The 27,612-nt window shown below is 36.4% G+C and overlaps 1 pseudogene; it reads right to left on the bottom strand.

Moving 5' to 3' along the window:
• LOC147015869 (uncharacterized) overlaps positions 1-6,562 on the bottom strand; it is a 29,895-nt pseudogene extending 23,333 nt beyond the window's left edge.
• Positions 6,563-27,612: the final 21,050 nt, after the last annotated feature.

Raw genomic sequence — 27,612 nt, 5'->3', positions numbered from 1 at the left:
ACTTGATTGTCTGTCCAAAACACCTTTGACCATTAGCCCACAGTCCGATTTCTTTGTTCTTGTGCATATTTAGCCTTTTAGTCTTGTTCCCCTTTCTTAAGAGAGGATTTATTACTGTATCACATCCTTTAAATTCTGATTCAAAAGTGACCTTCATACTGCTTAGGAATGGACTACGACACCTGAGCCTTCTGCCAGTTCTGTTGTCAATTAAGTGCTTGTCTTTTTTCTATTTCTTAAGGATATTATCTTCACATTACTCGACCTTGTTGGCTTCTTGGGTCTTCCAGTCCTGGGTTTTCAATTAAATATGACGTTTATCTGGACTTGTTGATTGTGCTTCAGATACCTACCTTGAAAATAGAGTGATGTGAGCTATTTCACTCAACATTAGCCTCCTGTATGCAGAAACACAATTCTACATTGATCTTATCCTGAAATTTTAGCCATTTTGTTTTTAGCTCACATTAAATCAGATAGATCTGTATTTTGCAGTATGAAAAGTTGGCTTTTAGCTTTATGGATGTGTAGAGAGGAACACCTTACAATGAGTCATCAATTGGATTTAATTGGTAAATGTGATGGATTAGGTCCAACAACACGTCGTCGTATTAGCCACTCATGTATAGTTTACTTACATTAAGTTGTGATCACAAGTTTTTGAAGATTCTGATGCTAAATGACAAGCTCTGTTTCTTCTCACCCAAACTCAGCTGTATTGAAAACAGTCAACATTGTTGTCACACCAGTGGAGACTTTCAGTTTGTCATTGCTCGTAATATCCATCTATTGTAGCTCCTGAATGTGTTTAAAACTTTTGCGCAACAGTGTGTACATACATGTAGGGGGCCCACTATTCAGCAAATATGGGGAATTGGGCTTGCTGGTTTTGGGGATTTGCCAGATTTCGGGTCCCCATAACTATCGTGCACAATACTGTACTTCTGATACAAAACAAATAAAATAAAAAATATTCATTCACCAAATGCCCCTCCTTCATTGGCTTGTCTGGCAAGGTATTACTGTATTTTTGTACAGGAATTACAGCTCATCTGATGATGGCATTACAGTATGTTGCATGGAAACCTGTATTAGTGGACTAGGCTGAAGTGAAAGAGGCAATGATGAGAGGGAAGGCTGCTGGATGGCCGGAATCAGAAGGAACTTGTGGATCTAACTTTCCGGTCTTTCCTGCTTTTGGGCTGCCGGACAAGGGGTCCTACACCTACAGTATACATATGTTTATAGTCTTGTTCCAGTGTGGAATGCATGGATTGGATGGTGCTGACATTGTGCAAAGCTCACACGCCCACGTTGCTTGACTGTGGGGGCTGGCGCCTTTCCAATCATGTGTTGGCTGTGCTACTGAAGAGTGATGGAATCTCTTCTTTTTTTTTTTTTCTTTTTTTTGTATGCCTTGGTCGAGGCTCGTATGAGAGCTAACACACAACTCCCAGCAAGGAGGCATGAGACAAGAGGGGCGGGAGTGGAAGGGACAAAACAGTGGGGAACAGACACATTAGGTGAACAGTGGAAGGGAGAGGGATGGGGATGGGACAGGGAAACATGGCTATGTAAGAGAAGATGGACATTACAGGGACTTTCAGTGAAGGAAAGCAGGGAATTGAAGGAAGTGGGCTTGGGTGGATTATCGGGGGTAGAAAGATCGAGGATTTGGATGGGGGAAGATAAGAGGTGGTGGTGAACAGCTGTTTTGAAAGCCTGGGAGGGAAAATGGGAAAGGAATAGAGTGAGAAGTTTATTCCAAAGGCGGGAAAAAAGAGAAACCAGCGTGAAGATGAGCAGTGATTCGTGATTTTGGTAGTTTTACCAGAAGGGGTTGTTATGGGGACCTTGGAGCGCCCTGTGGAAATCGTGAGCAGGACACCCAGAGAGAGAGCAGGGGCAACCCTGGAGAGGAGTCGGTAGAAGACAGAAAGACTCACCGACCAACCTATGGTGATTGAGTGAGAGGCTGGAGCTCAGCTTCATTGCGGGAGATGCCGATGATCTTAAATGCCCTGGTTTGCTGACAGGCAAGTGAAGCCGAGAAAGGTGGGAGGCAGGAGTGCACCAGCCCAGAGGGAGAGCAGTACTACATCAATGAAGGCTACGGACAAAAGCTTTGTGTTGGTCAGGAGCTCAAGAGGGCCGAGGAAGGACTTTGCACTGACGGAGGATTCTCTGTCGGCGACTGGCTTTTTGAGGCGAGGTTGGAGAAATGTGACTCTTCCCAGGAAAGGTCATGGCAGATGAGTGAGACCCAGAAGCTTGAAAGAAAAGACTTCTTCCAGAGGATTGTTGAGAAAGGGACATGTGCCATGGGGGGGTTTTCTAAACGGTCCTTTCGAAGAGACACAGTGAGAGTGTGAGATTTGTCTGGATTGAAAGACATGTTCCACGTGTTGGACCAATTTGTGATTTTATCCAGATCTGCAGTGAGCGAAGAAGCTGCTGCTTGCCGGTCTGAGGGATGACAGATGGTACGGCAGAGGGTGGAGTCGTCGGCAAAGAGAAATAGAGGATTTTCCAGAGAGTCCGAGAGGTCATTGATGAAAACCAGAAAAAGAACAGGGCCCAGAACACTACCTTGAGGAACTCCAGCCTGCACAGGAAGAGGAGATGAAAGAACTCCATTTAGGGCCACACGTTGACTGCGACAGGAGAGGAAGTCTGCGAGCCATGAGTGGAGATGGCCTTGAATACCATGGGAAGAGAGTTTGGTGAGTAGTGCAGGGTGCCAGACTGTGTCAAAAGCACGTGATATGTCCAGGGATACGGCTCGGATTTCCTGTCTGGCATTGAGGACCTCCATCCATTGATGGGAGAGCAGAAACAGCATATCCAGGGTAGAGTGACCTGGTCTGAAACCAAATTGATGATTGGAAATCAAGCCATTGGAGAAGAGGAAGGATTTCATGTCTGAAGCGATGATGGATTCCATAACCTTACTGATGATTGGGAGAAGGCTGATTGGTCTGTATTTACAGGGATCTGTTTTTGCACCTTTTTTATGCAGGGCAGTGATGTTAGCAGATTTCCAAGCAGATGGCTGATGACCTTGGGCAAATGAGAGGGTGAATAGAACAGAGAGGGGGTGAGCAAGAGCAGAAGAGCAGGCTTTGAGGACACGTGGGCTGATGCCGTCTGGACCGGTTGCAAAATCTGACTCGAGGTTTGAAAGCAAGCTCTCCACCTTGTCAGGAGAAAAGGATACAGAGTCCAGGGACAGTTGGGTCCGACTGGGTAAAGTGGGTAGAGATAGTGATGGGTTTAGGACACAAGATTTAGCTGCAAACACCGAGTTTAGACATTCAGCTTTATCACGTGTGGAATCAGCAGTGCGGCCATTTGAGGTAAGGGAGGGGATGGAGGGGGAACATACACCAGAAACAGATTTGATTAAACGCCACCAGGATTTTGAGGAGGGAGAGAGGTTTGAGAGTTCAGACTTGAGATGAGAAAGATGTTGTTTTCTAGCTCTCCTGAGGGTAGATACACACTTGTTCCGAGCTTTGTGGAAAGAACTGAGATTGCCCTCAGTTGGGTTTGCTTTCCTGAGGCAAAGGCAAGTTGTTTCAGGACAACTGCCTCGCCACAAGCTTCAGTAAACCAAGGGCGGGAGGAAGGGTAAGACAACTGAACACGAGAGGGAACACTACAACTGAACTCTTATCTGATCATGGTCCGACAAAGGAGCGACCTTTCACGTAGTTCACCCCGACTGCAGTAAAATGCAAAATACAAGCAGACAGATATACATGGGGAATGTCGGAGAATGTTGGGAGGGATGAAGATGGGAGCTCAGACACAAACATATTGGTGGGAAGACTAGAGCTGCCAAACATTACTCGACACCATCTCATTAATCGCAAAACTTACACATGCTTACACTGACATAACTTTTCCACACTCAGATCATTTCAGATCATTTTTATGGCCATTAGAACAAGAAGTTATAAATATCTTCTTTTACCTATCCATGCAAGCTTGGGTAAGCCAGTTCATCTCAACAACTATATACAAATAAACAAAAAAACATCCACAACTAGAATGGCACTCTGTGGAGCACATACCCCCACCAAGCTGAACGGTTTACATATTGTATCCCCTGATAGGCCAGATATGGATTCAGACCTGAACCATTCTCACCTCAGTGTGATCCAGTCTTAAAACATCCTCCTCTTTCATTGGCCACGTTTCACTACCATACAACATGACATTCCTAACTTAAACTCTGTATATGTGAACTTTCTTTTTCAAGGATATACTTCCACCCATCATAAGAGGAAGTAGTTCCCAAAACTTCTTCCAGGCACTCCTAACTCCAGCAATGAAGCTTTACATTGCTCTACCATGAGCTCCAATCATGTCATCCACAGCCTTTTACCCATGAGGCTCAAATTTGGCGTGAAGAGTTTTCACTCTCCCCAGGATGGTTATGTGCTATGACTTGTCCCTTCGTCCCAAACCTCAAGCTTCAAGCTGCATACCTATGAAGATGCTTATTTACAGTGAACCACACTTGTACACACAGATACACATGCATAAGAAAATATGTTTCATGATTCAAAAAATATGTGGTTATAAATTATTGGCCAAACTAGAATGGCAGACACTCGCTTTAGTGCATACCTCTGCTAGGCTGAACGGTTTACGTTTTATATTCCACTGATAGGCCGGATCTGGATCCAGACATTAACCAAAATCGAATCGGCCTGTTCTTGCCACGTAGCCAACTCATCCACCAAACTTTGTCAAACTCTCCCACAACTTTTTGAAATTTTGTGTTATATATCATTTTTGGCCCTATCTCTCAATGGTGAAGAATCACTGAAAATTTCTCCTATCCTGATCCGGATCGGGATCTTCACCAAAATCTAATCAGCCTGTTCTTGCCACATAGCCAACTCATCCACCAAACTTTGTCAAACTCTCCCACAACTTTTTGAAATTTTGTGTTATATATCATTTTTGGCCCGATCTCTCAATGGTGAAGAATTACGTAAAATTTCTCCTGATCCGGATCGGGATCTTCACCAAAATCTAATCGATTTGTCCTTGTCCCACACCCAACTCACCCACCAGGTTTTGTCTGAATACATCCATAACTTGTTGAGATATCCTGCTCACAGACAGCAAAACAGACAGACAGACAGAGGTGAATATCAATCATACCATCAGACACAGGCTTGCCTTTTGACTTTCGACGAATTCAGTTTCCAGTCAGAATCTGCTTCGGCATGACCATTAACAAGTCCCAAGGACAAAGCCTCAGGGTTGTTGTCCTTAGTTTTCAAGAGCTCGCATTCACATATGGCCAGCTGTAGATGGCGGCAAGCAGAGCAGGAAGCCCCAAACGACTTTTTTTACACATAGTAATGAAAAGAAAACTCAAATTATTGTCCACCATATTCAGCACATTTTGATCTACCGGGCGTTCGACCGATCAAGCTCTCCTTACCATGAATCCTTTGGCCAAGACTTCACTCACATTTGCCTGTTCGGACTACGAAAGCCACTAAGGGGAAGCTTACAAGAGTGAATGTGGTACGCGCTTACATGCATTTGACTCAGGTGGAAAGGAGCCGTACCCATGCTCTGCTCTACATCCTATCTACTTTTCTTTCTCTCTCCATTTCTCCGGTTGTGATTCAGATTGGCACCAAGTCTCACATGTAGATAATAAGGTAAGATTGTAGAAGGGGCTCTTAAATGTCAAAGGAACAAGTTTTGCTCTGTGTCTCTGTTCTATTTGCTGTACATACATGTCATACGGATTTCTGCTGTTCTGTACATGTTGCACCTTCACAAACACCTTGAGCATGTGCTTTTTGTTATCCCTTGTGGATAAAACCTTTACTGTATATACATGCCGCACAAATTTTCCCCGTGTTCCCCCAATTTAAATAAACTCGCACATGTTTTCTTCCAACCTGCTCATGGTGTCTTTTCTTTATTGGTCACACACAGTCCGTTTTACCCCAACTGTTTTGCTCCATTTAACAGCCAATGCTGCACTCACTCTTCCACTCGGTAGTCATCCAAGTGCGCTGAGAGTGCGAGCCTCAGTTCGTTGGGCTACGTCAACCCCCACATAAATGATGTTGGACAGAGGAACACTGCGACATTTGGCTATACAATTGATGTTTGTGGTTGCTTCACAACTCGCCAAGCTGCGGACTTATCCACAGCCGATTATCTTTTTGCGGTGGGTCTGAGTATGCACCTCGTGAGCCCAGAGCATGTGCCGATACCGTAACTATATATGCATACATAAACATTTCAGAATTTATGGTGCTCTGATCCAATCTGAACCCTGATCGTGACAATTTTTTGTTATGGCACGTGTTTTTGTGGGAAAATATTAATCTACTCTCTTGGCCAGGTTGGGGCAGTAATTTTGGCAGTCTACCGGCACAAAATGTCGAACTCTTTTTGAAGGCAGAATCGATCTTTCATTTCTTCCAGCATATGCTATGCAGCAAAACACCTGGCTTAAATTCCTCTTGAGAAATGTACACTCATTAATTCAGTAACTTACCTGGAAAGATTGAACCATGATGGAAGGCTATAATCATCATAGGAATCCACAACTCAAAGGTGAGTACACGACTTCTGAGCTTTCTTCTCAGGCATGTGGTATATTGCAACAAGAAATAATTTATTGATATTCATAAATAGGGTATCGATCATGGATATCTTGAACTGCACTTTCAAATATAATGTACTGGAATATTTGTAACATATTGTTACGTGTGTGTGTTTGTGTGTGGTTTTTTTTTTGGGGGGGGGATGGGGAGGGGAGCATCCATAGCAATATTGTGATAAGTGTAGTATGACCCATGTGTTTTGAGGTTAGATTGCCATGTAACAGGGATCCGTCAGAGTAACTTGTTTGTGACACGTGATGCTGATGAGGCAGCATATGTCATCGATAGACCTCATGCTTGTGGGCTGGACCAAGTGAGGACTTCGCATCACAGAGGCACACGTGTCACATGGGTGTGGCCAGGCCGATCACGATCTCTCTGGGTAGTGTGTGGAAGCCATGGTAGTGTAGTGGGCTGTGGTGGTGTAGACGGCCTGCAGGAAGACTCTGCCCAAGAGGAAGAGGACGACAAGAACCGAATCATGGAGGAGTTTGTTAGGCAGACGTTATTGTGGTTGTCTCTGAAAAAGTTTAGGATTGAACTAAGCTAATTGCATCACCCTGCTTTTGGAGAGGGGAAGAGGGGACAGAGAGAGAGAGAGAGAGAGAGAGAGAGAGAGAGAGAGAGAGAGAGAGAGAGAGAGAGAGAGAGAGAGAGAGAGAGAGAGAGAGAGAGAGAGAGAGAGAGAGAGAGAAAAAACTTGGAGAGAGCCAAGAAGCAACCTCGGAAAGACAGGAGAACTCCACATGCATGGAGTTCAAAGGAGTGCTTTGAGAGTGAAGAAGAAGTGCCTGGAGAGTGGACAGAGGGCAGACATTGAGGCCTTGCCTGGAAATGACGGAAAAGGCCACGAGGGCTGTTTGAAGGGCTGACCGTCACTTTGCTCCTCGTGGCTAGTTCACTTCACCGTGCTCTGTTCTGGCTTTCTTCATCTTTGGACTGACTTTGTCACTGGCTCTCGTCATCTCACACCTGGTTTCCAAAGCAGGCTGCGATAAGTACTGCATTCACCCTGCACATCATTGACAAAGGGAAGTGCCCGCCTACATCCTTATCTTGTTGGAAAAGTGTGTGTTGCAGCACCTTGAGTAGGTTACGTTTCGATATTTATTTCTCATCATTGTCCTTAAATTTTCACATCCCCGTTTCCCTCTTTGTGTCTTTTGATTTGCTTGGTTTGTTCCAAGCTGCTTGTCTTTAACACCCCCCCCCCCCCTATTCAATCCAAAATGAACCCTTTAAAATGTAGGAAAACGTTCGAGTTTCCTGCTTCCCATGTGTGTGCCATCAATTTTGGCTCATTTGGGCACCCTTTGGAAATGGTAAAGAATATTAACTGAACGCAGTGCAGTAAGAGACCGTTTGGCTATATCCTGAGATGGCAGGTCCCGGCAGTGAGGCATACCGTGTTAAAAGGCACTCAGACGTGACAATATTGTTGCTAAAGTGTGTTTAATATGTTTATTTTTGGCTGTGTACATACTTATTAAATGTACTTTTTGTGCTGTGAATAAAGAACATATATGCACGTGTCATAGAACTGTAAAGGAGTTAAATTTCAAATAACACTGCATAAATATGAATGGTAATTTATCATTGTTTGACAAATGGCACTGGTGCATAAAAGGCAGCCCAAACCTTGATGGCTAGTTTGCACCTCCTCCGCAAAACTGAACAAAGTATGTCACATGAGTAAAACCTGCCTATTTTCATTGCAATTTGTATTTAAAAATTGTAACTTTTTTATTCCAAAAAAGGCTTGTGGATTACATAAGAAATACCTCGTTCACTGTGTATACATACATGCGTACACGTCAGAATTTGCCTGTAAAGACTGAACCATGATAATCCCAAAAATTATGTGGATGAAACAGCTGCTTTGGAAGTTAACTTTGAATGATGTTCGAATAAAGAATATTTTAAAAATCCAATCTTTTCTGAATTTTTTCTCCGTGACTATTTCTTTACCCACCATTGCATTTATCTCTTCATGAAGATTATTTGGTCGTTTGCCTTTTTCATTTCTTTTGTTCATCACCTTCTTTACCTTGCCCCTTCACCTTCATCCTTTTCTTTGTGCAATCAGTCTCCTACTCACTATATTTCTCGACTCTCATAATACCCCTCTCCTTTCACTGACAAGCTGCAGCAGCTGCTTTCCTTGGATGGTCTCTGCTTGAATTCCCCATGTGCTCTTTTGCAGCTCCTTCCTCCCCAACATCAGGAAAGAAGAAAAGCATTTGCTGAAGTGGAAACTGGAAATGTCAAGATTCAAGGCAAGGGGTCATGGTCAAATGTTGAAGTGTTGATGGATGCCCATTTCAAGTGGGACATACTTTCAGAAATACGTGCTTTGGAGGAGATGGCTCTGGCGTTGTGCTGTAGTTGATGGATGGATGTGAAAGCGGGCATACTTTCACCAAAAAGCAAATAAACCATGATATCCACCAGGAACATATATTTCAAAATTCGACTCTTCGTGTCACATGCAAATTGTTTAACGTAATAAGCAATCCATTTTTCTACCGCATCGAGTTTCACCTAAACTGACACCCAACTGTTATGCTTTCTTTCAAATTTTACGAAAGCATTTGTTTCAAAACACTAACAGTAGGGTGAATATACTGATTCTGGCTCACTTTTCCCCATGTAAATGAATGGGGGATTTTCAGTGATTCATATTTTTTCCCCTAAAAATAAACCCCCTTTTTATCCCAAGGTATGTTTACTTGTGTCCCCTTTTAACCTCGGACACTTTTTTAAATTAAATAAACATATTGTGTGTGGAGAAGGGTGGGGAGTGGGATGAGGGGGGGGTGAGGTTTGTGTGGGCAGGGGTTTCTGGGGACATTGGGACGTGGGGACTTCTGTGGGTGGGGTTTATATGGGTGGAGCTTGTGTGGGTGAGGTTTAATGTGGATGGGTGAATGTGCGGGTGGAGCTTGTATGGATGGGTGGACAATTTTTTTAATTAACCAATGCATATTGTTTTGCTCACTCATTGAACCTATAAAGATTTGTTCATTCTCAAATTACTTCAATAGTTTAATTTTCTTTGCACAATAATCCCCATCTAAAATATTTAAAAATAAAACACTTGAATCTTTATATTTTTTAAGATACTCTTTTGTGCCATTACGAAATGATAAACTTCTCTTAATGCTCTTGTTTGACCACCTCCTGAGCCACATATCATTTTGAGATTATAGTAAATTGTTTTTCCATTGTTCAATTGATAACCATCAAAGTTTTCAGTCCATTCAAGGATATTTATTTTTTTCTTTACATTCTCTAACTTAGTAGTTTTTAAATTGATTCGCTTATTTGTTTTATTTACCTTTGTTTTAGTTCTTTTTTCAATAAGACTGATTTGATATTTTTCACATTCATTATGTTTTCCATTTATATACCAAGACTGAGATTTTCTCCACTCTTTAGTTTTAATTAATACTTGGTTTGACCATTTATATATTGTGAAAAAACCCTAAAAAAAACCCTAACCCATCTTCCCATCGTTAAAACACAATCTATTCTACACACTCTATCTACACAATATCTACTCTATCTACTACACACTCTATCTACTCTATTCTACACAATATCCATATGGAACACAATCTATTCCATTATCTAAAATAAATCTTATCATCAAAGGCTCCTAATGCCTTTTTATTTACTTCTTCACTATATATCTTATGTTTATAACTTCTTATTGTATTCATTTTCCTCTATTCTTCTTTCATATTCATCAAACAATTATAATAATTTCTAAAAGTTATTGATTTCTTTATTACATATTTCTTTATTCCCTTTAACCTCTTGTCAATCTGATCACCATACTTAGAAGCATATGCCTTTGCTCTCAATCCAATAAACTCTCTCATTACTTTTCCACCCAACTCATCCTTAAACTTACCAATAACCTTTTCATTCTTTATTGAAAATAACTCACTCTTCTTACTAAAATTACTTGTATCATATACTCCAATATTTTTCTTCATATCTTCATAAACATCATCAGTTTTTATATCTAGGATAAAACTATCAGTGTCCATATACAACAATGAAACATTTTCACCATACTCTTTCTTTAAGCCATTACACAAATAATCATACATCAATATCTTTGATAAATCAAGAACTGATGTTCCAATATAAATTGGTTTATCCATTACAATACTTTCCTTTTCCATATGAATAGCAGAAAAGTTCTCTGAAAAAACCTCTTCTCTCTTAAAACTTGGTTTATTTATCAATCTGGAAACTTCTTTCCAAGTTGTTGCGAATCTAATGTTTTGACTGTTTCTAACAGTCTCCATTGTCTTTTCAAAGACAGCATTATTCATCAATTTATAGAATTCCCCTTCAAATTTTACTTTTGTATTTGTTCTCATTTCTGTATTGAATTTAATATACTTTTTCATCCAAGGACTTTGTTTAAATTTTAAAACTCTATGAAATTTAGCTACTCTCAATCCTTCTCTCAAAAACTGTTTCAAGCTTCTCTGATGTAAAACATATCCCTCTTTATCATAGAATGTTGTTAATAACTTTTCTGTTGATTTGCCTTTAATATTAAAACTTTTATGATAATCACTTAACCATTCTTTCTTTGGGGTTTCTTTCTCACATTCAAAAGGAAGATCTTTATGCTTATGATGAAGATCACTCGGGTACCTCAAATCAACTTCAAAATAATAACCTTCTTCTTCCTCATTCAATTCCTCTTGAGAAGAAATAACAATATTCATCAAAGCCTTTTCATAATCCTTTTCTTCCACCCACTCTAATTTACCATAAGGCATAGATTGAGACATTGCCCATCCATACAAATTATTAGCATCAAAATACATCAAATAATTACTGTCTTTTTCACTATCATAATTTGGAAGATATTTATTATTTGCTTTAGCATGTCTTTTTGAACATACTTGTGATATTCCACCTCTCTTGGACTTCTCAATCATCAAAAGCATATCTACATCACTGATTAAATCTATATCTTTTTTGTCATTTTTAACATTGCACTCCAAGCTAAACCAGGAGCTGTGAAATAGTGGGCAGGATCCAATCCATAACAATTTTTATGACAGAGTGATCTAAAAGCTTCAAACACATCAGCTAACAATAAAATATCTGTTTTTACATACAAATCATGATATTCCCCAAGGTTCTTTATCTTAAATATTTTCCAAATTTCTTGTGTGTGTTTATATTCCTTATCAATTATCTTTTTTTCATAAAATTTATTATAGAAACTTTCTTTTGAAGGAAGTCGTGTTTCTTTAAATCTCATAAATGAATCCATATAATCATAAGGATAAATTCCCTTACTTGTAAGAATTTTCTCTTTACTTTGAATTTTATTTCTTGTTTGAATTTTCTCTCCAGTTAGAATTCCCTCTTTAATCAGAATTTCATCTTAAATCAGAATTTCCTCTTTATTGAGAATTTCATTCATTGTTTGAATTTTCTTCATAATTAGAATTTCATCTTCAGTTAGAATTTCTTCATTAATTTCCTCATAAATTAGAATTTCCTCTTTACTTTGAATTATCTCTTTAATCTGAATTTCCTCTTTAGTTAGAATTCCCTCTTCTGGAAAGAATGAATTAAGATTTGGGAAAGAGCCCGTGGAGCTTAGATTTGATGCTCGGTCGGCTAGTGGTGTTCCCATAAACTTGTAAGGATCTAGAAACCTAGTACGAGTTAAAGGTTTTGTGAATATCATTTTTGTAAATGAAATATACTTTTGACTTGTGTTTGTTGTGGCAGAAATATTCCCTGGTGTTTTTGAAAGTTCATTTATAAATAGATGTGCATCATAGTTGGCACTGTTGTGACATAATACTGGAATAAAAGAAGGAAATTTATAATTAAGAATACAACAGGAATGAGCGGGACCTCTATATTTACCAGTAAGATGACAATGATCCCTAACTTTAGACTCCTCAATTTCCTCCTCACAAATATGACAGATATTGTTCTTTCTAAATTCTAGTTTTTCTTCTTCAGTTAGTTTCATCGGTTCATTTGTTTCTTTCATTAATTTAGTTAGTATAATACAATCCTTTTCTAATCGTTTAACAAACTCTTGTGAAGCTTTTTTTCCACTATAATGTTCAAGTTTATTATACTTTTCTCCAACAGATGATTTGATATAATAACAGAAACCACAAGGAATATGTTTTTGATATTTATTTGTATATGATTCTTTTGGATGAGGAGAAGCATTATTTATCTCTTTAAGGATGCATTCAAAATCAGCATATATCACCAATGGGTGCATGATAGATTTATTATAATCTTCAAAAGAAATCTTTTTCACCAGGTTTCGGCATTGTAATTGCAGCTGATTTATGATTACTACAATATTTTGAATGTTGTTCTAATCGTTCTTTTGTATGAAATGAATTAAGACATCGCTTACAAGGATATATTTTGTTTGCTGTTCTGAATACCTGAGAAGAGATTAATCTTGATAAATTATTGATGTATGTATAATGTGAATTGTTTCCAACACTAAAATATAAAATATCAATGTGTGTTTCTTCATTTTTATAGATGTTTGAAATTTTTAATACCTGAACTTTATTCTCTCTAGTTAATCCATATACATTAATAGAAAGGTTATTCTTTTTCTCAAATTTAGGAAGATCTGTTAGTGGCATTGGGAATTTAAAATCTTTAATGTCCAAGGTATTCTCATATTTCATATATTGTTTTACTCTTTCTGAATTACAATTTGGAGGATGTACGTGAGCAAGAACAGACCAGAGAAAACATTTATTATCATTGTCCTTAATATTAAGAACTGCCTTCTTTCGTTTTATTTCTTTTGGTAATTCAATATAAGAAGAAGCTTTAAGAGGGTTTGATTTTAGAATGTGTATATCTTGAAAGACGGTTTTTTTCAATATTAAATCCACTTCCTACCACTGTATTATCAACATCCTCCTCTTGTATTGATAGTTCTTCATAAACCCCATGATTCAAAAAATCTTGAACTGATGTTATAGAATGAAGATCTCTTCTCCTATAAGGACATTGTTCTTCATCTTGTCTTTTCATATTCATTTTCACTCCCATATAAAACTTTAAAGTTTTCATTTCTTTTAATGTCTTTCTAATAACTTTTTCAACATCAGGTTTCACTATTTCAATTGATTCAGCTATTGATGATGGACCTGGTTCTCCATATTGAAAAATCCTAATTTTTATATGCCTTTTAAATGCCCCATCAGTGTTTTCAATATAATAGTCTCCCTTTCCTTTAAACTCATTTTTCTTGTGTTTTTGTGATTGAAGGTGTTTCTTATAACTACTCATCAAAACATCCTTTGAGCAGATATCACAATGTTTTCTTTCCAACTCAAGAGGATATATTTGATGAAATAGATTAAATGTATGTTTGTTGGTTTGAAGGTGTTTTTTTTTATAATATCTGTATTCGTGATTACAAACATCGCAGTACGTTGTATTCACCAGATTTATATAATAAAACTTTGCTTAAACTAAAATTTTCTTGATGAAAATTTCGTTTATTTTACAGGTGAATCTGTGGTTAAAACAATTTTATCCTCCAACTTTTTTCACTTAATAAATACAATGTTTCAAGACACAAAAGATAAGTTTCAATCAATCTCTTCATTTGTAAAAGATACTGAGAAATTTGTCAAGAATGTAAAATTGAACAAAGATAAATATTACAACTATTGGATTAAAACAATAATGGTGAATAATATGAGTTCTTCAATTTCCTTCTGTGGAAGGGCTTTTAGTATACCTGGAAGAACATCAATTAAAGTATCTCTATCAAAAGTTTCTCCTCTCCTTCTGGTAATATATTCAAAACTAGAAAAAGCAATGAAACAAGAAAGAGTATCAAAAAATAAAAACCTAATGGATGAAGCTTTAGAAAGAAAAGATAAGACCATCTCTAATATGCAAGGAGAAATTTGTATTTTTTTCATCAACCCTAAAGATGTAAATCCTGATGAAATAAAGGATGTTAATATATCAGGTGAAATGACATTTCATTCAATAGTAGTTTAGGATCATTTGAAAATTACCTACAATATAAAAAATGTTGTAGTTGAATCTGGTAATGAAAAAAAGTATATAGATATCGATGGTAATATTATTAAATATGAGTCAATATGCAACTGAAAGTATAGATGAATTTCAGTTTCAGTAAAGTTTTACTTTATAAATATGCTAGACTTCCCTGATTCTCCATATGACAAATTTGAGAATTGTCTTGCGTGTGAAAGACGAGGATTAAACACAGAGTCAAAAGCCTATAAACAATGTATATTCTGTGATTATCTTCCAATTAATGAAAATAAAAAAAATTTCAAAGGAAAATAATTCTTTTAGACATACACCAAAATGAATTACTTTACAAGATTGATTAGAGAAATGAATGTAAAGTATGAGGGCGATCACACACCTTTCCTTTCAAGGGAAGAAACAGAACGTTTTTAGAGAAATGTTCAAAGGATTGTTGTTATATATTATTCATGATTGTCATTTTCAGGGAAATATCAACACAAGATATTGCATAAATAAAATAATGGATAATCTTGAAATTAAACCTGAACTGAGGATAAAATATGAAGTTTCTAAAAAAACCAATAATAAATTAAATAACATGTTTTCCAAATATATAAATGAATGATTTTTTACCCATTTGGGAAAATAAGATAAAATTTAACAATCATAAAAATCTTCCAAATTCATTAAGATGTCTTGTAGTTGGTTCAAGCGGATGCAGAAAAACCTGCTTACTTTTGAAGATGCTCCTGACTCCCAACTTTTTAGATTATGGTAATTTAATAATTTTCACAAAGTCGAGTTTTCAACCAGAGAATCAACTACTCTCAAAAGGTTTTAATGCTGGTCTTCAAAAAGATGTATAATCGGTTTATTTAAACTTCAAAAAAACCGAAATGATTATAACATTGAAGATATAATACAACTATTTTGTGATACACAAAGATGTTAAAAGAAATCAAAACCGATAACTTGTATTCTTAGTGATAATACGGATGATATACCGTCTCCCCAAGATTTGGATAAATCAAAAAAGAACCTCGTTATCTTTGATGATTGTGTTAATGAGAGAAACCAAACGGTAATGGACAGCTACTACACAAGAGGGAGACATTCTTCTCGTAATTGTATTTATCTTGGTCAATCATACTTTCAACTTCCTCGTCATTCCATCAGAAACAATGCTAATACCATTATTTTATTCAAGTTAAATTCAATAGATATAAATAATTTTTGGAGAGATAATTGTTCTACATTATGTCGTAAAAAGGAATTTGGGGATTACATGAAGCACACGACTGAAAAATATAAATATATTGTTGTGAAACAAGATGAGATATTAAGGGATATATTTTGTTTTATAAACAATTACATATATAAATGACAACTATGATTATAAATCTTGTGGGTAAATCTGCTTCTGGGAAAAAAACTTTCATCAATCAAGGTTCTTGTATAGTACAAATGAGAATATTGTAAAGTTACTAAAAAAACACCCAGTGATACGCATTGTATCAACAGCAACAACTCGAGCAATAAGACATGGAGAAGTAAAAGGTGAAGATTATCACTATATTTCAGTGGAGGAACATATGTGATTGAGGAATGAAGGTCAAATATTTGAGGAGGTTTCTCTTGGTACAACAAAATATTCACATTGTAAGAGTGAGTTAAGGAAACTAAAATCTGGTGGGCTTGGGATATTAGAAACTAATCCAAAAGGAACGAGACAAATTATTAAACATGTGAGCGGAGTGAAGATTTTATCATTCGGTTTTGATGTTGATGAAGAAACTCAACGCAAATGTATGAAAAGCAGAGATGCAAGTATGAGTGAAGAAGAAATTACAACTCGTATTAATGTTAATAAAGAATTTGATGAAATATTTAATGAAAAGGATTTATTTGAACACATCCACTTGGATGATGAAGAAAAGGAAAATTTCCCTGTTGATCTTTACAATTCATTAAATGATATTTTCCAATAAAAAAATGGATGCGAAAGAAAGAACAAGAAGATTTAAGGAACATCAAGAGTTGGTTTCAAAAGTTGTAAAACAGCAGGAACACATAAAGAAGAAATGCAGATAGAAACTAATGGGCGAAGAAGCATTTGAAAGAAAATAAGAAAAAAATTTTTAACAACTTTTACAAACTTCCCAAGAAAAAATTAAAGATGTTTCCACAGTTTCCACAGTAGAATATACTCCTAAAAAACTTCAAATGTTAAAAGATTTTGAGCAAATGACGGAGGAAGAAATCGAGCATATAGGGGAATTAGAATATGATGATGAAGTATTATTTCAACAACTGGAAGAGATTAATCGCCCCCCTGCTTATATTGTGAATGCTCTTCAAAACAATGAATATTCAGCGGAATAAAAAACCAAAGCAGGACTCATTCCAACAGAACAACCAGCAATATTTCATCTTGTCCAAGAAAAGGTTTTGATATTTAATGATGAATTAAGGTTCTTGAGGTGTGCTCCAGTCCAGTCCATTGGGACCATACTCTGTACAGAGCGTTGGTGCTGCCGAAGCAGTCTCCTTGGCTATTGGGCACAATCCTGGACAGGTCGCCACTCTGACGCAGGATACTTGAATGACTCGGTCATCCCAGCAAGCTGGTACTCATTTTGCCGACCTCGGAAGGATGGCAGGCTGAGTCAACCCCCTGGTGAATTAATTCAGCGGGCTACGAGGCTTGAACTCAGGACCCTCAGATCCCAAGCCGCCACCCTAACCACTGAGCCAACACCAGGCTACAGGTGTGCTCAACCCCGTTAAACTAACCCCCAGATTAATGTTCCTTCTCACAAAAGATGGAAGACAAGCTTCAACTGTGAGGAATGAATCAAAGTATTTTGATAAACCATTGGATAAGGAAAATAATGATGATAGAGTATATATTGATCTGTTGATTATAGCGTTAGTCTTTCTGGTAAAGGTAGCAAGAATGAGAAGGAGAAACACATTATTCAGACTTTAAGTCGGCTTGGTTCAGGTATTAGTTTTCTGCCAAATGACCCATCGCAATTAGTTAATAGATTGTTAATGTTGTGTGGCAGTAAGAAGGCTGGAAATAACAATTGTTTTAATGAAGCATCAGCCATTTTAGACCAGTTTATGAACATGAAAATAATTAATAAATCTCAATATAAAGACATTTTATCTCATATTAAATAAGATGAGAAGCACAATCCTGAGTTTTCATTTCACAACAAGCGACCACACATCTTCATTCCCATACCCACTACAACTTCACCCAACAAAAGAATATGAGGCATCTTTATTGTACATGGGAACTTATAAAACCTTATTTAATATGACTGATAAAATGATAAGTTTAGTTATAATCCGGAAAGTGGATACAAAACGATAACAGTCTCACCCGGAGCACAAGAGATTTCTCAAATATCTTCCGAAATTGCTCTTCTTATGAAAGAACAGGGTGATGAACCAAAAAATATTGTTATAGACATTCAAAAACATAGTTCAAAATCAATGATTAAACTTAAAAATAACTACAAGGTTGATTTCACAATTGATAATTCATTTAGAGAGTTATTGGGTTTCTCCTTATAAAAGATTGAAAATAATGGGACGTTTTACAGTGATAATGTCATTCAAATATCCTCAGGAATAAATTCGGTGTTACTTCACTGTGATTTGATTGATGGTGCTAATAATGATAGAATAAAAACAAATACAATATTTTCATTCAGCGCATACTCAACCCCAATTGGTTATAAATTCAATATGGAACCCAAAAATCTGGTTCATCTCCCTGTGTCAGGAAAAACCATATACAGAGTAAATTTTAGGATAACCGACCAAGATAATCATATGATTTCTTTTCATGGAGAAGTTATATCCATCAGAATTCACCTCCATGAAGTTTTCCAATAAATAAATATGATGGTTATTGTGAGGAAACACGAGTTGAGAAAATATAAAATAATTACAGGGGATGGGATGTTCCTTTCCCCATACTACAAGGGTGAAGGTATGTATCATGGTAGAGGATACTATTAAGCTAAGAGACAAAGGGGTGTCGGACATCAATTTAGAGGAGATGGGATAATTGATACTCCAATGGGTATTGGTTCAACTATTCTTAAACATAAAGACCTAATTGGTTCAACTGCTTCTGCTGTGGGAAATGTAGCAGGTGCTGTGAAGAGCATAAAAGAAGCCCAAAAGGAATCTCATAAATTACAAGCAATTAAAGAAATTAAGAAAGGCAAAACTCAGTTGTCCCCCCAAGAACGACAGAAAATAATTCGAATACTTGGATCAGGGTTTCAAAAGTTTTAACACCTTTTTTTCCTAAATAAATACAAGTATGGAAGCAATTGATAGTATCTATGATTTGGATGATACTATTATCATGTCAAACTCCACTAAAAAAGAATATTACTTCAAGGTAAATGCAATAACTGGAACAGACTGGAATGCAAATGGTACAAAAAGTTTTTAAATAAATAATCAACAAACTTATTTGAATCTATCCGAAAGTTTCTTGTTGTGTAAATTTGCATTCACTAAGGCTGGGAATTACACAAATGCTACACTCGTAAATGATTTCTTCTGGAAAATGTTTGATAGTGTTCGTTTGTACATTGGAACACAATAAGTTGAAGCGGTTGATTATGTCTCTGCTGTATTTGAAATGATGAAATTTACACGATATATACATTCAGTGATAGAATGGGAAAGGGGGCTGTCGAAGGTTTTATTCCTGATATGTCAACGGGAACAACCACAGACCCTGGATATACTCAAAGGAAAGGAACGTATACTGATGATACAAAAGCAGTTTATAGTTTCACTGTGGCAGTTCCTCTTAAAGGTATATTTGGATTTTGTGACCATGATAAAGTTCTGTATGGTCTTAAAATTAGATTTCAACTACAATGCAATGATAACGAAAATAGATTACTTTTTGGTGATCAGAATAAATTTGTAATTGATGAAATGAGTTGGTATATTAGTGAATATACTCCTAATCTTAAAACAGAAGAGATGTTGAATTGAAGACTTCACTCAAAGGAACCACTCAGTGTATCATACCTCAAAAGAAGATGCAAACACGTTAAACTAAACCAAACCACTTACACGTGGAATTTGGGTGTTCTGGAAGGAAAGCCATGATATATGTGGATCATTTAAAAAAAAAACAGATGGCGATACTGCAACTGATAAGAATAATGCATTGAGTGATAATGCGATGGTGAAACAACTTCGTGTTTCTCCAGAGGTGTTTTCTCAAAAACTAACATTTTATCCACGAAATACATTGGAAATTAATTGGGAAAAAAAATGATTATGCTGAAGCATAAAAGTCTTACCAAAAGGTGTGTGAAAGTAATGGAAATAAAGAACCTATTTTGGATATGACAGCATTTAAAAGTTTGTATACAATCTCTGCGTTTGACCTGAGTGCTTAAAAGGAAACTATAAAGTCTAATCGAGTGGATACTTCCATATACATTGAAAGAGGAGAGAGTGAAGAAGTTGATGCATATTGTTTGCTTTTGGAAGAAACAGAATGACAGATTAATTCAGATAATGGTGTTATGATTCGTCTCACGTAATTTTTTGTTCAATAAATGAGTGGCAAAGTACCAACTGGGGTATATGTTAATCAAATCACTCTTCATAAACTATCATCTTGTGTTCAAAATCAAAATCCTTGTACAATTAACATTAATACAATTCAGAGAAAAGGAGCAGTAAGAATTGATGTTTTGCTCACAAGAGAACAGGTTAACATCTTGAACGATACTGCTCACTTAAAATTAAAATGACAAAACCAATGTTGAAAAAATATCCAATGAGAGAGACCAGTGGAGGATTTCTCCCATTTCTAATTCCTTTATTTGCTGGCTTAAGTGCGGTTGGAGCATTGACAGGTGGTATTTCAACAGCGTTGAAAACTGCCAATGAAAGGAAGGCTCAACTCCAGGCTCAAAAAGAATTGGAAAGACATAACAAAGAGTTGGAGAAACAAATTAGTGGAAGTGGTGTAATTGTAGATTTTGCTGAAAAGCTTGAAGGTCTGCCTGATAAAGCGAGATTGTTAGTTGGAGATATGCTTTCTTCTATCGCACAAACAGGTGTAAAATTAACTAAAAGAGGTAATGAATTATATCTTTCTCATTAATAAATGAGCATCGATGAGTGGTTTAAAGAATTTGGAAAGAATACAACATCAAATTTACAACTTGTCAAATATTGTAAGAAATTAAAAATCCATAATGTGGTTATTTGTATGAGAGATGAATAAAAAAAAACGTGCCTAAACATACAAAGAATATTATTATGAACTTAGAAGATAATAATGGGAACGGTTCTCATTGGGTTTGTATTTATAATAGTCAAGACAAATATTATTTTGATAGTTTTGGTCTTCCACCACCTGTTGAAGTCATAAAATTCTTACAGAATGGTGTTTATCAAACATTTCAAGTCCATTAATTAAATTCCAAGTGTTGTGGTCAATTATGTCAATATGTTATTTCAACTCAACAAAAATAAAAAATTTTATGACATTATTTTTAATCTAATATAAATGACTTATGTTGGTAAAGATGGTTCTATCTTTGGTGTATCCCAAGAACTGGATGTTGATTTATCAAATTATTACACAAAGGCACAGGCTGAATGACATAAATATAATATAACCAAAAATATTAAGATGAAAAATGCTTATAAATTAAAAAATTATCCAAGCCCGACTGACACGAATAACTTCGTGAGATTAAGTGATTTATCACAATATATATATCCTTAAATAAAACGGCCGTGTATTCCAAAGATACAGAAGTGTTGATTTTATCTCCAGGTCATACAGAATTCACAGTTCAAATTAAAATAAATTTTTATAAAGAAGGGCGTATCGTTTGAGAATAGAACAATGGGGGTATGATATGAATGATTTAGGGTATAATTGGTCATTTAGAATTGACCTAAAAGACCTGGAATAATTGAATCAGTCTTGTAAGGAAGAATATTATCCACTTAGTAAAGAGAATGAGTTTTGTGGAGCCACGATTAGTAAACAACAAATAAAAGAATTTAATAAGGGTAAATATAATAATGGTTTTGCCCTAGTTTATATCATGAAAACAGAAAAAACAGGATTATATATAATAAGTCAGGAAATGCAAAATGATTTAACTATGGGAAGATGGGGAGGAGTTTCGTGTCATAATATTATTCTAACATATATTTCTCATACATAACTGACGTCAAGAAGGCTTCAAGAAAATTATCATTTCTGTGTCCAAGCATCCCTTCAAGAAAAGGGTATTCGGTATTTTAATAAATATGTTCTACAACATAAGAATGAGGTATTTTCAATAAAAGATTGGCATTATGCTGATGTTGATAAACCGACAACTTTAGATTTAATCAGAATATTAAATAATGAAAAAATTATAAAGTTAAGAAAACGTAAGGCTCTTTTAGAAATTCAAAGGAAATTTTATTGGTTTCCTGTTGTAAAAAAAATTATTTTGGATACAGGAATAACAAGAAATCCTGATGAATACATGTATGATATTCTATGGGGTGTAATTGATTCAAGGATAGTAAGGGATGAGGAAGGAGTTGAAGAGAAGGAAGAGGAGGAAAAGGAGAAGAGAGAAAGAAGAAAGGGAGAAGAAAGAGAAGGAGGAGAGAGAAGAGGGAGGAGAGAGAGAAGAGAGAGAAGGAGGAGAGGGAGGAGAGGGAGGAGAGGGAGGAGAGGGAGGAAAGAGCGAGAATAAATAAATATGAAAATATGGAAACCAGTGAGATTAAAAAAAGATTGGAGGTGTTACAGAAAATAGATAAATCTCAACTCACTGAGGAGGAAAACAAAGAATGGACAAGCCTATTTGCAATATTTTCGATAAGACAAGATATTGTCAAGGACAAGATCTTGACTGATTAAATTTTTCATTTTTTTTCTTAAATAAATGGAGGAGAGAGTGAAGGCATTTCTAAGGATTCTTTATGTTTTAAAAATTAAGATTAAAATGTGCATGTTGAAAACTAAAAAGGTTTTCGCACTCTAGGAATTTTTCTCATAAATAAATGAGTTATTGTCTCAAATGTAAAAAGAAAACTAATACGAAAAAAATTTCATATTTTAAAAGTAAAAATAACAGGGTTATACAAAAAGGTAGATGTTCGGTGTGTTGTTCAAAAAAAAAATCAATTTATCTCCAAACACAAACTCGGAGGAGATATACAAAAGTTTTTATCAGGAAGTAAATTTACAACTACTGGAATACCAGGGGAATTACATCTACCAGGGTATTCTTTCTGTGGTCCAGGCACGAACTTGGATAAAAGATTAGATGAGGCAAGCAATCCTAAATCATGGAGTAAGTCCATCAATAGGGTTGATGAAGAGACGATATGAGACACGATATTGATTCTGGGAATACCAAAACTTTGGAAGAAAAGCATGAAGCCGATAGAGAAATGTTATATAATTTGTCTCTGATACAAAATCCAACCTTGAGAGAAAAAGTTGATAGGTTCATCGTGAAGAAGATGATCAGTGCTAAATTGAAACTTGGACTTGGAAATTCAAAAAACTTATAGACTCTAATGATGTCATTAAGATTGAAGAGCAATTAGGTGATGAATTCCATAAACCAATATTCACAAAGTTTAGTAGAAGGAAGGTTTATTCCAAGGGAGTTGATTATATCTGGTCCGCTGATTTGATTGAACTCAATAATGATAAGGGGTACAATTATGCTTTAACCGTTATTGATTTGAGGAGTAGATACGCATGGGTTGTCTCTTTAAAAAAACAAAACAGGTAATAAATACTCTTACATTAGACTTTCAACAGATATTTAATAAAAGTAAGAGAAAACCTAAAAAAATTGTGGACTGATGAGGGTGGAGATTTTATAGCAAGACATTTATTAATTTTCTAAAAAATAACTATTACATTATACAGTACCTTTAATGAAGGGAAGGCCGTTGTTGTTGAACGTTTTAATCGTACCTTAAAAAGAGAGACTATATAAAAAATTCACACAACTCGGTTCACAACAATGGTCATCTTTTATTCAGGATATTGTGGATCAGTATAATGACACAATTCACACGTCAACGAATCTGAAACCATCAGAAACATTTACAAAATTAAAATATGAAAAAGAGATTAATGTCAGAAAACCTAAGTTCAAAGTTGGTGATATCGTAAGAATATATAGGTGGAAATCTCATTTTGAAAAAGGTTATATTAAACGATGGACGAACGAACTTTTTAAAATTGTTGATGTAATAGATACGGTTCCTTGGACTTATAAGATGTGTGTGTGTGTGTGTGTGTGTGTGTGTGTGTGTGTGTGTGTGTGTGTGTGTGTGTGTGTGTGTGTGTGTGTGTGTGTGTGTGTGTGTGTGTGTGTGTGTGTGTGTGTGTGTGTGTGTGTGTCCCAACCCTCACATTCAAATTCTTAACCCCAACCCTCACATTCAAAATCTCAACCCCAACCCTCGCCCAACACAATGTCTTTTTCAAAATGAGATTTCCACCTATATATATTTTTTACGTTTTTTTTCTCTTCTTCCAATTCTGTCTTTTAAGGCTTTCAGGTTTGATGATGTTGAAAGGGGGAGTAAATCTGCACTTTCTTCCCAGAACTAACAATATATATTTTTCATGTTTTTTTCTCTTCTTCCAATTCTGTCTTTTAAGGCTTTCAGGTTTGATGATGTAGAAAGGGGAAGTAAGAACTTTCTTGATATTGCTCTCATCAAGCACCATCCAACAAAACTACATCGATAGGTTTAGATCCCAATGAGTGGTAGCATTTCAAGTCTCCAAAATAAACCCAACTTTCCAAGTCTCCAAGGTATAACTACATTCCTGTTGAGTTTCCAAGATACGTATCACATTGTGAGTTATCAAGCCAGAACCCACATTTCAAGTCTCCAAAAATATATCCATCTATCCAAGACTCCAAGGTAGAATCACAATTTCCAGAAATATTGTGGGTTTCAGTGATAGATCTCACATTGTATAACTGTGGATCATCAAGGAAATCCCCATTTTTCCAATTTTTATGGGTTTCAGTGATAGATCTCACATAGTATAACTGTGGATCATCAAGGAAAACTCCATTTTTCAAAATGTCTCAAATTTGTGAGTCTCCAAGGTAAAACTTGTTCAGTGGGTATTGTCTTGATAACTCGCAATGAGTACTATTGCTGTAAAACTCTTTTTCTGGATTTGGCTGGTCTCCAAGGTATAACTCTTTGGTTGGGCCATCAAGGTCGAGCTCGTTCTGTGGGTCTTGGTCGCTCATAAGGTCTTCAACCAAGCCAACAATTTTCCCCCAGTTGTAGCAAAAGCAGTATTTTCATTTCATATTTCAGTAAAAATTTTCTGTGAGAGAAAATATTAATGTATTAATTAAGTGATTTAATTATTAAATGCGTATGCTTCAATCAAACTTTGAAAATAGGAAAATAAAATCTTACCTCAACAGATAAGAGGTTTGAATCCAGTTCATCAACTTGAAGGTTTAGTTCCATACAAGTAGTCGGTCTCCAAGGAACCCCAAAGTCATCCAGCTCAAGGCCTAGCTCGTTGTGTTGGTCTTGGTCGCTCACAAGGTCTTCAACCAAGCCAAGAATTTTGCCCCAAGTTGTGGCAAAATCGATATTTTCAGATACAATTTCCTGTGAGAGAAAATAATAATGTATTATTTAAGTTATTTAATTATTAAATGAGTCAATGCTTCAATCAAACTGAAAATAGGGAAATAAAATCTTACCTCAATGGATAAGAGGTTTGAATCCAGTTCATCAACTTGAAGGTTTAGTTCCATACAAGTGGTAGAGCTCCAGGCAAGCACACAGCACACCATTGCCAGCAAAAAAAAATGTTTAAAATGGAGCCTGGGCTTGAGGTTTTTTTAGGGAAAGACTGGTGGGTGTGGTTTCCTTTGGAAATTCCCTGGGCAAGCCCAGGCAAGCCTTCGTTGGGAAATTTTTCAAAACCATAACATTCTAGAATTTTCTAGTGATTTATTTGTGAGTCAGAGATGAACTGGAAATGATGTAAGAGTAGGCAGGGCTTAGGAAAAGTGGGTGGGCTTAGAAAAACTGGGGCGTGGCTTATGGGGAATACCTCATGGAAAGTTGGCGGGGTTTAGAAAAGTGGGCGTGGCTCATGAAAAGTGGACGGGGCTTAGCAAAAGTGAGCGGGACTTAGGAAAAGTGGGCGGGGCTTATGAGAAATACCTCATGAAAAGTGGGCGGGGCCTAGGAAAAAGTGGGCGGGGCTTATTAAAATTGGGCGGGGCTTAGTAAAAAATAACCTGTGGCTCAGGAGGTGGTCAAACAAGAACATTAAGAGAAGTTTAGCATTTCGTAATGGCACAAAAGGGGTATCTTAAAAAATATAAAGATTCAAATGTTTTATTTTTAAACATTTTAGATGGGGATTATTGTGCAAAGAAAATTAAACTATTGATGGAATTTAAGAATGAACAAATCTTTTTAGGTTCAATGAGTGAGCTAAACAATATGCATTGGTTATTTGAAAAAGAGTGTCTGTCGGCTTACATGTTTCAGATATTTCTTAAGAATCACCTTTAACAAATCACATTACTACTTTACTACTTGAACAAATCTTTATCTTATTGCATTGGTTATTTGAATAGAGTGCCCCTCAGTTAAAAGGGGAGACAAATTAATACACCTTGGGATAAAAAGGGGTTTATTTTTAGGGGAAAAAAATATGAATAGCTGAAAATCCCCCATTCATTTCCATGGGGAAAAGTGAGCCAGAATCAGTATATTCACCCTACTACTAACCATTCTTTTTACAAAAAAATCAGACCTTTCGAGCTAAATTTTGTTTTGGCCATGTCTGAGTCTGAGGAAAAATAAGTTTCCTGTTTGGAGTGTAGCATTGGGATTCTCATGTGTGTACTATTTGTAAATGTCTTTGCAGGTGTGGAGAAACTCTGGGAAGGGTTTGAAACAGCAAAGGGCTTACCTTGTGCAGCCTTTCTTGGTTGTTTATTGCAGTTTCTTCAGCTTGTAGAGCATGGGAGGAGTAGATTTATTGATATAATCCGAGCCATTTGGGTTTAATTGAATAGGTCAGAGCTGATGGGCTATTGCCTCCATTCACAGGTGAGAGATGTGGGTGGATGTTTACCAGATTTGCTTTGATTCCCTGTAGAGCACCTCATGAAACCTCCAAAAATATAGACACAGATCTGGCAAACGCTATGGATCGGTAGTCCCTCTGAGGGACATGGCGCGAGGTCCAGCAGTGAATGCATGAAATCGTACAACTCAATGAAGCTGGTTAATTTTGTTATGTTCCTAAAAAATTTGTTTGCTCAATATAATTCTCCAAACAGTCGAAAAAGATAAATTTAATGCTTTGGAAATTACACATTTTCTTGTGTATGTACACAGGAGGGAACATGTCCTTGCTTGCTTCAGGTAAATCGGTATATCACCTTAGTTGTAAGACTCGATATTTCTTTAAATCATCAGATTTCACTCCAGATTTTGACACATGTTTAGTGGAGATGATATCCGATCCTCAAAACGGAAATAATATTTTGATGATGTACTTTAATTAGTCCGTGAGAGTAAATCGTGGAAAATTCAATAATATGAGAGAGGAAAGTGAAAAATGAACTTTATGGTGAAGAAATTGCTGCGGCCTGATCCAAGTCAAGTCATGATTGAGCAGGCCAGAAAACATGGCGGCTTCAGACCCAGGCGAGGTTACCCAGGAAACACCTTAAGACCCCAGAGTGTGAGATGGCCGAGGATAACCTGATGAAGGATATAATTAAATAAGGCCATTAATTATCTTCAAAAGGGGGGCTTAATTAACCTAAACACCTAATTTCCACTCTTG

This window comes from Eptatretus burgeri, chromosome 12 (genome assembly GCF_056783735.1).
Source record: "Eptatretus burgeri isolate ZD-2024b chromosome 12, Ebu_testis_v1, whole genome shotgun sequence".
Taxonomy (NCBI): Eukaryota; Metazoa; Chordata; class Myxini; order Myxiniformes; family Myxinidae; genus Eptatretus; species Eptatretus burgeri.
This window is presented reverse-complemented; position numbering and strand designations above follow the sequence as displayed.